The following is a 13693-nucleotide window of genomic DNA, read 5'->3' on the forward strand; positions in this document are numbered from 1 at the left end:
GGAGGGAGGGAGGGAGGGAGGGAGGGAGGGAGGGAGGAAGGAAGGAAGATGAATGACAGAAACCAAGACATACAGAGTGAGAAAGAAGACTGACAGAGACAGAGAGAACAAAGGGTGTACAGTTTCCTAGACCTCACTAGACCTCAGTTCGTCTTTCTGCAGAAAGTCGGGCACAGGCATAACATTCTAGAAGGAAAGAGTCCTTGGAAGGGTAAGATCAACTTTTACCTGTTTCAAAATGTAAAACAAAATTAAACATAAAGGAACATGCATATAATCAATACTTGTTTATATCATTCCCTGCAATCAGTTATGAAAATATTGTATTTGGCTTTTGCTTGCCATTTCATTATACCAAATTAAATTAATTTAATCAATTTCATTAATCATTGGAAATATCTCATTCTAAAACATTTTTCTCTGTTTCCCCCTTTTTTGACAATTTCTTACATATATTCTATGCATTGTGATTATATTCACCCTTCCCCAAATATTCTCTGGCATTGCTATTACTGTGACTTGCTGCTTCTTGCTATGTAGTCACTAGGTAGCTTCACTGTTAGAGAAAATGGCACACTTTCCTTCACCAGTCAATGTCAGTCTTTATGTTATCCCCCCAATCCCCACCCCCAAACATATACAAACTCAAGAAGCTATAAAACTTTTACAAAAATAGCTAGAGCTGGAAAGTTTTATAAAGCTTGTTAACTTAATCTCAACACCATGAAGTATTTTTCTCTGTGAGAAGTGTTTGAAAAACTACTAGGATTCTACTGGGTTTTTGTACACCAATTAATTTGGGCTTGAATTTGGGCTGTATTTATTTGAGAGTAAAACTTTAGTCTGTAGAGATATAATTAATCTGGCAGGCAACGTTTTCTACTGTAAGTATCCATAGAACTTCTTTTAATTTTGTTCATGGTGTGACAATTATCAGTATCTATTTATCATCTGCTTATTTATGTGTATAATTTATCTCCAAGAGGATGAGAAGCACTTTGAAAACTGACACAGTGTCTGATTTATCTTGCATAAGTCAGGAGCTGAACATCAAAATGTTACTTAATAAGATCATTGACTAAACATCTCTGTCAAGGTTGTTTTCCAAACATCACAATCTCAATGTACCATGTAACCCCTGAGATAAGATGATTTCATCAAACCAGGAACCTTGACTGTCTATACCAGTAGCAGAGAATATTTGACAAGCACTTAAGATCTTCTTTCTTCTCCACAATTAACACAAACATAAAAATGCACAGGCTAAATATTGTGTGCATCTCCACTCTTAGAAAATGACTCACTGGCCACCAGCATTACCAAAATGAGAACACACCATATATTAATACAAAGTGGTTTTCTTGGTCCAACTGTTATGAAAAAAATATGTATCACTTTCAGTTCAGGGAACTCGGTGTTAATATATTGTTTGTTCTACCATTACTCTATACTCAGGTTGGAATTGCTTACTGTTACAAAAAGGAGTAAGTTGGGTTTTACTGTCTCTATTATTTCCTTTTGTGGATGTGTGTTTTGATGCTGTAAATGATAAAATAATATTAAATTTTTGAAACTCATTACTTACTTTCTTCAAATCTCATCCTTGCTTTAATTCAGTATATACATATACATATTTAGGCACCCTAATTTGTCTGATGCCATATCAAACTAATACAAATATTTACACTTATGTGTTATGTGGATAAACCAATATTAGTATACTATATTTTTATTTTAAAACTTTGGAATAATAAATTATTTACTCAAAAGTGAATGTCACAAATTTCAAAACATTTGCATCACATTTTTTTCCCCACATTTTAGTTGTTTTACCATGAATCTTCATTATTTTCTAACTTTCTTCATCCATTCCTCATCCTTTCAATGGTTCCTATAAGTAGTCATGGAGGGGAATTCATGGGAATTCATGGATGGGAATTCTCATGGGGAACCTCACTGAGTGTAGGCTCATCACAACCCTGTCAAGAGCTAAATAACTTTGAATGTGATAGACAACATGAGACTATGGGCAGATTTGCCTTGTAATCATTTTTATTAAGTGTTATGCTTCTTTGATCATATCAGTCCCAATAATGCCTGTCGTACCATGGAGAGAACATAGACTAGCCCTTTCTACCTTTCTCTTATTCAACTTAATCACATCTGTAGTCTAGAGAAGAATAACCAAAGTATTAAAATAATAATGCAAGACAAAATTAGTTTTATTTATTTGATATTATGCAATAATCTTTTTCACTAAAAGAAAAAAAAATTCCAATTATCATATTTTAATGATCTACTCAAGGTAAGTGATCACAAAACCTGTATTCCCACTCAATACCTGTTACGTAACAGTAAAAGGCTTTGGTTTTCCAATCATGTTGATTTTTATTTTTTCCAGATTAATGTCTATATAAGTCTTATTTTCCTAATAGATCTACCAAGCAGAAAATATGTGCTTTGTTATAGAAAAGTAGAGAAAGCTTCCTGCCAATGCCTCCCTCAGATTCCTCGGGCGATTGGTAGGAGAAAACCTCTAACAGGGTTTGTTCAATCTATATACTCATGTGTAAAATCAGTTTCAATCAACAGAGAAGGTATGAGGAAGTTTGTTTGAGCTGTAACATCTCCCTTCTGCTTTTATACTGGCATTCCACAAACATGTCCCTTGTTCTTTTTCCACAATAAAACTCTAGGTGGCATTTTAATAGGCTTGCATTCCTTAAATTAAATGTTTCTCAATAAACTCACTTTTAATTTAAGATCAAAAGTAATTGAAAATAAGGCTACATTTGTAAAATTATATATAGATAGTTGCCATATGTTTTTTTCAATTACTTTACATTCTGATATGTTTAGAGATTTTTTAAAGGTATCTTGTTGCTAATTTATAGATTCCCTTTAAGTATTGTATTGCCATTCTTGTGCTACAGTAATCACTATTGTACTGACAGTCTCAAATTGCATTTTAAAATACACTAGAGAACCAAATTCATTTATCCTTACATTATTATAAAAAAAATCATTATGTATATTCTAGGGATAATTCTAACTGAATGCAGATTTTGATCTAGCACATTCTTATATAAATTAAACAGCTGGCCAGGCAGTGGTGGTACATGACTTTAGTCCCAAAACTTGGGAGACAGAGGCAGGCACATTTCTGAGTTCGAGGCCAGCCTGGTCTACATAGTGAGTTCCAGGACAGCCAAGGCTACACAGAGAAACTCTGTCTCAAAAAGCCAAAAATAAATAAATTAATTAGTTAAACAGCTTAAATTACTTTGTAATTTAACACTTTGTGACAAAAGGCCAATACAATTAGGTCTTAGGGAATATTTTTATATATAGTAAACTTATTTTTAACAACTTTTATTGTCAAATGGGTGGGAAAAACATTTATGTACATTATCAATGCTTATGTATATATCATGATTTTCAGTTTTTATATTCTTTACAGATTAAAGAACTTTATCCATGTAAGGAATGGATCTCATGATATTCTATTTAAGAGTTCATTGAAAAGACTTTGATCAATCCTACACTCAGAGCTTAGCAAGTCGAGTAAAAGAATAGGCAAAAAGAATGTAACAGTCAAATGACATTCAGTACACTAAGAAATCAAGACCCAATAAATTAGCATTAATAAAGCTAATGTAAACTCACAGAGACTCAGGTAATATGCATGGGATCTGCCCTGATCTAGACTAGGAGGTCCTCTGCATATATATACTATATCTTCCAGTTTAGTGTATTATGAGATTCCTGAGTGTGCAGATGAGTGAATCTCTGACTCTTGTGCCTCCTCTTAGGTTCTTGTCCTTCTGTTGGTCTGTCTTGTCCAACTTCAGTATGCTAGCTTCTGTTTCATCTTATCATATTTCATTTTGTCACCATTTTTAAAAAAAATGAATGAATGCATGTAGAAATGAATGTCAACCTAGCCACTATGGAACTGTAACTCTAAGGAATTGCAGGGTTAACTATGAAGGTGAACTTTCATTTACACCTGCTGGGCAAGGGAAAGTCAGTTTCTCCTCCAATGGAATGACACTGGATTCATCAAACATTCCAGCAACATAATACCATGTTCAGGAGTAGCTGAAAACAATTATGGACTCCATGGTCTCTTGTGTTTTTGTGTAAGGGGGCTTTTGTTTTGATGCGTTTTGTTTATTTGTGTTTCTCTTTAGGTGATTTTTTTTTAATCATTGTTCTTCTTCTCTTTGTTGTTTTTTCTACTTTTGGGCACATTTTCTTGTATTGCATTTTGGATTTGCTTTTAGTAAAACAACTTAAAGTTGGGTGAGTAGGGAGAAGGTAGGTATCGGTACAAACGAGAGAAAGGAATTTTAATATGCTTAAAATATTTTTAAATTTAACAATTATTTTAAGTTATAAAATAAAACCAACAAAAATAGAGAGAAAAGGACATGCTGTATTATTTTTAGTATGTATTTTTTTTCTAAATAATCCAGCTTCATAATACTCAGACTATCAGTTGAAGGATAACCAGAGAATTCTCATGAGATTCTGTTCTTTCAAGTATTTTCTGAGAAAAGAACTTCCTTCCCAGGTACACATGGAAGCTAGGAAAAAAATGGATAATGAGCACACATAAAAACAAACAAAGAAAAAATGAAAAAAACCCCAAAATATTCTTTGTATTTTCAGTATGCCTCAGTGATGTAATTCATATTATTGATCACATATTCAAAGCCCATTCCTAAATAAAGAAAATTTAATGTGGAGGGTGATGTTCCTGGCTTTTTATTTCATCATTTGGTTTGCAAGACAACTCTCATTTATAAACGGGAAATTTCATCATAACAGTGCTTGTTTTTTAGCTCCAGTTTTCATCTGTGATACATTGATATGTTAAGTAGCATCAGTAATATCAATTTAGTGATCTGATTATGTTCATTCTGTAGCTAAGAAGATAATTCAACAACTTTTATCTGTTAATGGTAAGCATCCTATATATTTTCAGTTAATGTTAGTCATTCTTGGATATCTGACATGGTTAAAAAACTACTTATAGTCTCATAGCCAACCCAGCCTATTTACTTTGAGAGAATAGATTTGAGAGGATAGTTTAGATGGCATACAATCTAAAGACAGGACAGGAGTCAGGTGTAGAATTATATGTCATTTCATTTAAGATAGATGACAATGTTCTATCTTAATGACACATTTGATAGACTGGGTGTTAGCTCTATCTTATACATTATAAATTACAAGATGGCAATAGTTGTGCTCTATATTGAGAGAAAGGTTTTATATTTTATTAGAACAGAAAGGGGGATGTGTTGTGGATGGGCCTCGTGTTGTTCTTGTGAACCAATCACCTAATGAATAAAGGAGCCAATCATTGGGTGAGTAGGCAGGACTTCCGAGTTGGAGGGAGGAAGAGAAGAAGCAGGAGGGAGTTAGTCTCTCTTTTTGGAAAGGGACAGTTATGGTTAAGGTGTAGCTGCTAGAGTTTTCCAGTATCATGGTGGATCCACAAGGATTTGCCACCACAGGAGTCAGATTTAAATAAGGTTTACAAGATTAGGTTTGGTTTGTTGCGCCCAGAGATTGAGTTACCATTGTTTCTGGAAGAAAAAAAGAGAGAGAGAAAGAAGAATGAATGTATTGACTACATGCTGAATTATGTAGCTCCATTGAGAATGGAATACATTTCCCTTTACTTGGATTTATGCTACAGTGCTGTCTCTTAGCATGACACACACAAAGGGAAGACTAAGGTTATATATTAGCAACCATGTTCTCCTAGTCTACATTAACTAAAAGGCATGTTGATCTGATTAGATTTTCTTTCTGTCTTTTTCTCACTTTTCAATTTTTCTTTCTATACTTTTTAAAAAGCATTTTCTCCTGTTTTAAATATTAAATTGATATTTGATATAAGTATACTTTTGATATAATTTCTATAAATTAACTTATACAATATTTGTAAAAGTATCAATTTAAAAATAGATGTCAACTGTCTATGTGTACAGAAATAAATATATAACTAAACACCAGAAACCAGAAATAATTGACAGTAGCCGCAGGAATAAATATTATGTTATTACTCAGGGGAATACACTACCAAGCCAGGTTTGAAATTCTATTGGGTATTTTTCTGTTTCTATAATGCTTATTGTTGGCTTGTCAGAAATATCTATGTTATCAGTGTGTACTTTTTACTCAAGTACTGTCCATATCAACCAGTCATCCTCATTATACAGAGATATTAGTTTACACAAAAAGCCTGCTCAACCAATGTCCTCCACAGATTCAAAAAGTAACTAGTTTTTTCAACTGCTTCAAATGGATAATATTCCAATTTTAGTTACTTCTTATGATTTAACTTACAGTTATGTTTCAGTTTTTACAATCAACAATTGATATTGTTAGCAATCTTATTTTTACTTATCTATTTGCATAGTTCATATTTAAATTATTAAAAACAATAGAAAATTGTTGTCTTAAGATTAGACTTCAGTCTTCACCAAAGTGGTTGTGAAGTTGAAATGATTATGGGTTGGTATCAAGATACATTTGTATCTTATCACACTTTAGTGTCAGGTAGTAATACACCCATGTCAATATTCCATTAAGATATGTCAAAAATAGTATACCTGTTTGCTTTTAACATTTATTTAATTTCAAAATATGTACATATATGTATATATTAATGTACTCATCTTACATCAGATTACTCCAGCTGAAGTTTCATTGGTCTGATTTTGTTTATAATTTTAAAAGTTTAGCTTGGACTTGTTAGAAACAACAACACACATATTTTTATATACACAAAAGTATGACATAGATATGCATGTTCAAGGCAGTAATTTAGACACTAGGTGTCCATCAAAATAATCAGTTAATAATTACTAAATGAATATCATATGTACCTGAATATCAGATGTACCAGGACATGGAATAAGAGGTTCAATATAATCCCTCCTATACAGGAAGAACTGCATGGATTAAAATTTTAATCATATGATGTGCTCATTCTACTAAAATTATAAAATATTTAAAATGACATGTTGATCAGATGTGAATTTATGTTAACAACATCATAAAAACATCATAGTTGAAGTATAAAAGGAGTTCTCTTTCCTACAGATAGCTTGTTATAAGTAAAAACCTTGGGTTTGTGAAGGTCTATTGGAGCTTTCAATTTTAAAAAACATAACTGTAGAGGTTTGAATAAGAAAGTCTTCCGTAGACTCATAGGGAGTGGCACTATTAGGAGGTATGGCCTTGTTGGAGAATGTGTGTTACTAGGGAACAAGTTTTGAGATCTCAAGTGCTCAAGTCACATCTAGTGTGATCTTCACTTTCTACTGATGGCTGATCCAGATGGAGAGCTCTCGTCTTTCTCCGGTACTATGAGTTCATTCTGCCAGGCTCCCTGCAATGACTTTAAGATAACGTTTAAGATAACGTCTTAAACCTCTAAAGCAGTAGACTAGCCCCAATTAAGTATTTCCCTTTATAAGAGTGTTAATCCCAGCACTCGGGAGGCAGAGGCAGGTAGATTTCTGAGTTCAAGGTCAACCTGGTCAATAGAGTGAGTTCCAGAACAGCCAGGGTTACAGAGAAAAACCCTGTCACAAAAGAGATAGACAGACAGACAGACAGACAGACAGACAGACACACACACACACACACACACACACACAGAGAGAGAGAGAGAGAGAGAGAGAGAGAGAGAGAGAGAGAGAGAGAGAGTTATCATGGTCATCACATCTCTTTACAGCAAAAAACAAAAACAAAAAATCCCCCCAAACCAAAACCAAAATAACAAAAACTAACAAAATAATCAGAAAACCAAAAACCAAAATTCTAATTGTTGAGGTAAATCTCCAACCCAAATAAGACCAGGCAATGAAAACACAGCTCAATATGAATCCATGCTATGTGCCTAGATTGGGCAGATCTACCACTATGCTACCATCTTCCCCATATAAGAGACCCCTTATAACTTGTGGTTTCTCCAGGCCAGGTGCTTCTGCTCCACTTTCTCTATTAATATCTCTATTGGTTTCTCTTTTAAAAAGTTGTTGAGATGCTTGAAGAAGAGGTTGTCAATTCATAAGAAGTCAGATCAGTATAGTGGATGAGTAAAACTTAGGAGTCAAATTCATTCAACATTGAAGCATTGGTAGTAACATGAGGTTGGACATTATAATGGAGAGAACTTGGGCTCTTCCTGTTGATTAATTCTGGTTGTGCGAGCATACATTTTTATTGTATATTTTCTTTATTTACATTTCAAATGTTATCCCCTGGGATTCTGTCCAGTTGACAATGTTGCTCCCCCCATGGAGCTGCAAACCCCCTCAGCTACTTCAGACCCTTCTCCAACTCCTCCATTAGGAACATTACGTTCAGTCCAATGTTTGTCTTCGAGGTTCCACCTCTGTATTTGCCAGGCTCAGATAGAGCCTCTCAGAAGACAGCCATATCAGGTTCCTGTTAGCAGGCTCTTCCCTGCATAGACAATAGCTTCCAGGTTTGGTGACTGTATATGGGATGGACTCCGAGGTGAGGCAGTCTCTGTTCCATATTTTGTCTCCATAATTCCTCCTGTTAGTATTTTCTTCCCCCTTCTAAGAAGCACTAAAGCATCCACACTTAGGTCTTTCTTCTTCTTGAGCTCATATGGTCTGTGAATTGTAACTTGGGTATTCTGAACTTTTGGGCTAATAACCACTTTTCAGTGAGTACATACCATGTGCATTCTTTCGTGACTGGGATTCCTCAGAAAATTGTACATAATACTACCTGAGGACCACCTGTGAGTAGTTATACCACTTCCAGGCATATACCCAGAAGATGCTCCAATATGTAATAAGGACACATGTTCCTCTATGTTCATAGCAGCCTTATATATTGTTGTAACCCCTGAATTACTGATATAGAGACACTTCAGTGTTGTGTGCAGACAGTTTGCCTCTGCGTTTCCCATCCCCCAAACCCCGCCAGAAGTTCCCATCCTCCTTCCAATCCATAGCAAACACAATACACAGGCAGCTGTTTTCTGTGCTGTGTCCTCCTGCAGCAAGCCTGGGCTCCCTCCTCCTCCCCTAGTGTTAGAATGGCACTACCCATAAAACTCCCCTTAATGAGGACATTTTGAGGCGACAGAGTGAGACATCCTCCACAACTTTGTGTCTCCAAACATCAACCCTCCTCCTGATAAGCAGCAGAACTCTCCAGGTGCCTGTCCTTGAGACCTTAGAGAAATAACAAGCTCAAGGTGATCAGAGGTCAGATCACAGATAGCTACAACTGGTCATAAAATTAGTCCCTGAACAGACAACCATTAACCCCCTTCCTGCTTCAGTACTATTCCACCAAATGAGTACAACCCTCTACTCCCTTTTCTGTGAACATTCATACTATTTCTAAGTATACTGTATATAAACTCAGTGTTTTCTGGGCTCAAGGTCACTTGCCAGCATTCACGTGCAGGTGATCCGAGTTCAAACTTGAAACAATAAAAGACTCTTTTGTGAGTTGCAGGGTGCCTCGCAATTCTTGGGCTCGTCTGGTTTTCCCATGGACTCAGGGCATAGCGATATAATAGCTGGAAACAATGAAGATGTCCCTCAACAGGGGAAGGGATACTGAAAATGTGGTACATTTACACAATGGAATACTACTCGGCTATTAAAAACAATGATTTTGTGAAATTCACAGGCAAATCGATGGAACTTGAAAATATTATCCTGAATGAGCCTACTTCTTAAATGCCATGACTTTGCTGGGATTCAGAAAGCTTAGTGGATCACAGCACTGACCCAACAAACAGTTGGCTTTGGGAATTGCTTTGGAGCTTTTTAATGGCCCAACCACTGAGCCTGTAATTATAGTTTGTTATATAAACTCTACATTTGTCCCAGATTACTGGCCAAAGTAGATGCAATTTGTCCTTGTGTAGACCCAGATAGGGCAGTAGTTCAAAGAAGTTTTTTTTTTTTAATTTTATTTTAATTCTCCATCCTTTTCTGAAGTACTCAGTTACAGAACATTCCCACCTCTCCAAATTACTTCAAGTGCCTGCTGCCTTTGATTGTTTTTTGTGGAATTCTTTGGCAGATGAGCATGAGGTTGTAAGAAAATCATCAGCTTCAGTGATCCCCACGTCATTGCCAACTTTTGTTTCCTTGCCCACTGTGCTCCTTACCTTCAACGCTTTGGATTCTTATTCAAAGGTCTTGGATTGTCACTGTGCTGTGAGTTCAGGAAGAGTTACTGGGTCAAGTGTGGAGATTGTGTTTGGAGTTCCCGCTCTCCTTTTCTCATGCAATTTTGAACTCAAATAAGAAAATAAAAATCAGTGTTGATTTTGTCTGAAATAAACAGCAAGTTGTAAGCTATTAGAATAATAACACAAAGTGAGAAGTGCACATTGACTATATAACAGAAACACATTTATTAAGAAGAGGCCATGCCCAGAAACTTAGAATACCCAAGATACAATTTTCCAAACACAAGAAAATCAAGAAGAAGAAAGACCTCCTTCATTCCTCCTTAGAATAGGGAACAAAATACCCATGGAAGGAGTTACAGAGACAAAGTTTGGAGCTAACTCGAAAGTATGGAACATCCAGAGATTACCCCACATGGGGATCCATCCCATCATCAGCCACCAAACCCAGACACTATTGCATATGCCAGCAAGATTTTGTTGAAAGGACCCTGATATAGCTGTCTCTTGTGAGGCTATGTCAGTGCCTGGCAAATACAGAAGTGAATGCTCACAGTCATCTATTGGATGCAACACAGGGCTCCCAATGGAAGAGCTAGAGAAAGTACTCAAGGAGCTGAAGGGGTCTGCAACCCTATAGGTTGAACAAAAATATGAACTAACCAGTACCCCCCCAGAGCTCATTTCTCTAGCTGCATATGTAGCAGAAGATGGCCTAGTCGGCCATCATTGGGAAGAGAGGCTCCTAGGTCTTACAAACATTATATGCCCCAGTACAGGGGAACGCCAAGGCCAAGAAGTGGGAGTGGGTGGGTAGGGGAGCAGGGCAGGGGGAGGGTATAGGGAACTTTTGGGATAGCATTTGAAATGTAAATAAAGAAAATTTAAAAAAAAAAAAAAAAAAAGAGAGGCCATGCATTTGAAGAAAAATAGACAGGGAAAATCTAACTAAATTATATCTTATAACCTTTAAGTAATATATATGAATATTATATTTCAATGGGGCATAATTCAACAATGCAATAAAATAGCTACTTTTGTCCAATCCAAATTGTGTAAGTGGGCTGTCTTCTAGGCTTCACAGCAGCAGTCATTGGTGATGGCATATCACAATTAAGGTGTATTTTAAAATAGCTAAAAACATGGCATTTTAATCTTTCATTCTAGCACATGCATAAAAATTGTCATTTAATTGGATGAATATATAAATTTGTTTTTTATATCTTTTGTACATGTTATATTCTGAGAAATGCAAATCATATATCTAAGGTGATATGGCTAAATTTTCTACTATTAAATATTTTGAAACATGTCAGAATGATAAGGCATTTTTAAACCTATCTTTGAGTCTATAACAATAAATGTAGTCACCTTTTATACTAAAATAAAATAAAACAATAATCTACCCATTTCTTTTACCCTTTAATTGCTTTATTAGTACCTCAGAGCTACTTCTAAGTAACAATTTCTTTAACCGAAGACAAGATATTTTCTGATATTCAGGGGTTTGAGAACTCATTTATATACAAAAATCACATGATGAAATAAACCCCTTTGGGCAGATATTATTCTCAAGAAGAGCATATCATAAACCTTCCTTGTAACTGTAAATTTGTTTAGATGGCTGGGATTCAAATCTCCAAGTGAGATGGCCCTATGAAATCATTTATCAGAGTGAATTAATCACAGACAAATGATTGTTACAGTGTGAATCATCAGTTTCTTTATTGAGCCATGTGGTTATGAGAGACATCTTGCAATATGGGTTAAATATTCTCAAAGAGATGTTTCTTGGTTCTGTTGGAACCTACTTAATTTCAAGCAACTGATTTAAATTTACAGTTTGGTTTAGAATATTTTCTTGTTTCTTTGAGAAAATATGCAAATTCAAATTGAGGCAAAAGTTATTTATATATATATCTAATTTAAGGTACAGTTCACCCTGACAGGAAGTGAGGGAAATAAGAACTAAGATCAGGTAGCCACATTGTATCCACTGTCAAGAAATAGAGCAGGCATGTATACTCTGTTGCTCTGTTCCCTTTACCCAAGAATAATACTCAAGGCCCCACTCAGGGGACAGTACCAGTTGACACATCTTGGGGCTAATATTAGTAGCATCAATATAATCTGCCTAGGCTAGGTGCAGAGTTGCAAATCCCTGTTAACACAAGATTATGCCAAATTGATGATTGACATTGACAGTCACAACATCATCCCTTGTCCATTTGAAACCCAATCTCATAATATAATCCATAACCACCTACTATGTTTCTACATAGGCTCATAAAAGTGTTGTGTCATAAAATGTACTCAGTCCAACAAAATACCCCAATATTCTTTAATAATTTTAACATCTTAAGGACCCCAAATCTCTTAATTTTGAGGGCCTATAAAAAAGAACAAACAAAAAGAAATGCAAGTTGAACATAATAAAGCATCCATACCTATTGCAGAAAAATAAAAACATTTAAGATAAAACATATTGCATCCTTGAACACATTTTACTGAATCTATTAATGCACTATGATTATACAGCATGTTTGTGTCTATTATCATATTAACTTATTCTACCTAAAATATTCTATCAGATTTTACATTTAAAATAAATTAGGTTGCTTTATTTTCCTAGATTGGAGTTATGGTGGTATAATATTTGAACAATCACTATCTAGGAGAATACAACGTCATCCTTTTTTGACATTATAATTTAATTGTCTTATTTCACCCTTTCTTCTCATCCCTTCAAGCCTTCCATATATACTTTCCTACACTCTTTCAAATCCATAGTCTTTTAAAAACTATTTGCTTTTGCATATATATGTATATACATATATATTTCTAAATATAATCTTTTCAGTACATATAATACTATCCATATGTATGTTTTCCCAGATTATCATTTGATACTAGACAACTGTGGTGTTGTTTTCTTGGCAGAACTACTCTCACACTCCCAGCTTTCCAGAATTGCTTATAATTCTTTGTGTAAACTTGAGGGTTTGTGGACACTTCTCCACCCAATTTGACGTATTGCTTTATGGGTATATCTTCTGATAGTACTAAGAGACATTCTCATAGTAAACTCCTGATCCTCTGGCCCTTACAACCTTCCTGTCTCCATCTTTGGCAATGTTCCCCGAGTTTTAGGTATGGGAATATCCACTGGGACTCAGACCTACAACTTTACATTTTGATTGGTTGTGGCTTTCTGTATTGGTCTCTGTTGGCATTCAGATCTGGGACACATGGCTGAAGTGTGTATTTTATATACCAAAGTAGCCATGGTCTCCAAGGTTCTCCCAGCATCCCTCAGTCCTTACCTGTTACACGGTATGGCTGGCGTACCCTGTCCTCTGGCCTGAACATTCTAGCTGAGGGATTGGGCTTCCTTTCATCAGAAGTTCTTCCCTCTATAATTCAGACATTTGTCTCTCCCCCATCTCCTCTCCTCTCCTCTCCTCTCCTCTCCTCTCC

The 13693-nt window shown here is 35.4% G+C and overlaps 1 protein-coding gene across 2 annotated transcripts in view; it reads left to right on the forward strand.

The window, feature by feature from the left end:
• Cdh12 (cadherin 12) overlaps positions 1–13693 on the forward strand; it is a 1034353-nt gene that overhangs the window by 440256 nt on the left and 580404 nt on the right. The gene's annotated exons all lie outside the window — the stretch shown is intronic.

Source organism: Mus pahari, chromosome 11, assembly GCF_900095145.1.
Source record: "Mus pahari chromosome 11, PAHARI_EIJ_v1.1, whole genome shotgun sequence".
Classification (NCBI taxonomy): Eukaryota; Metazoa; Chordata; class Mammalia; order Rodentia; family Muridae; genus Mus; species Mus pahari.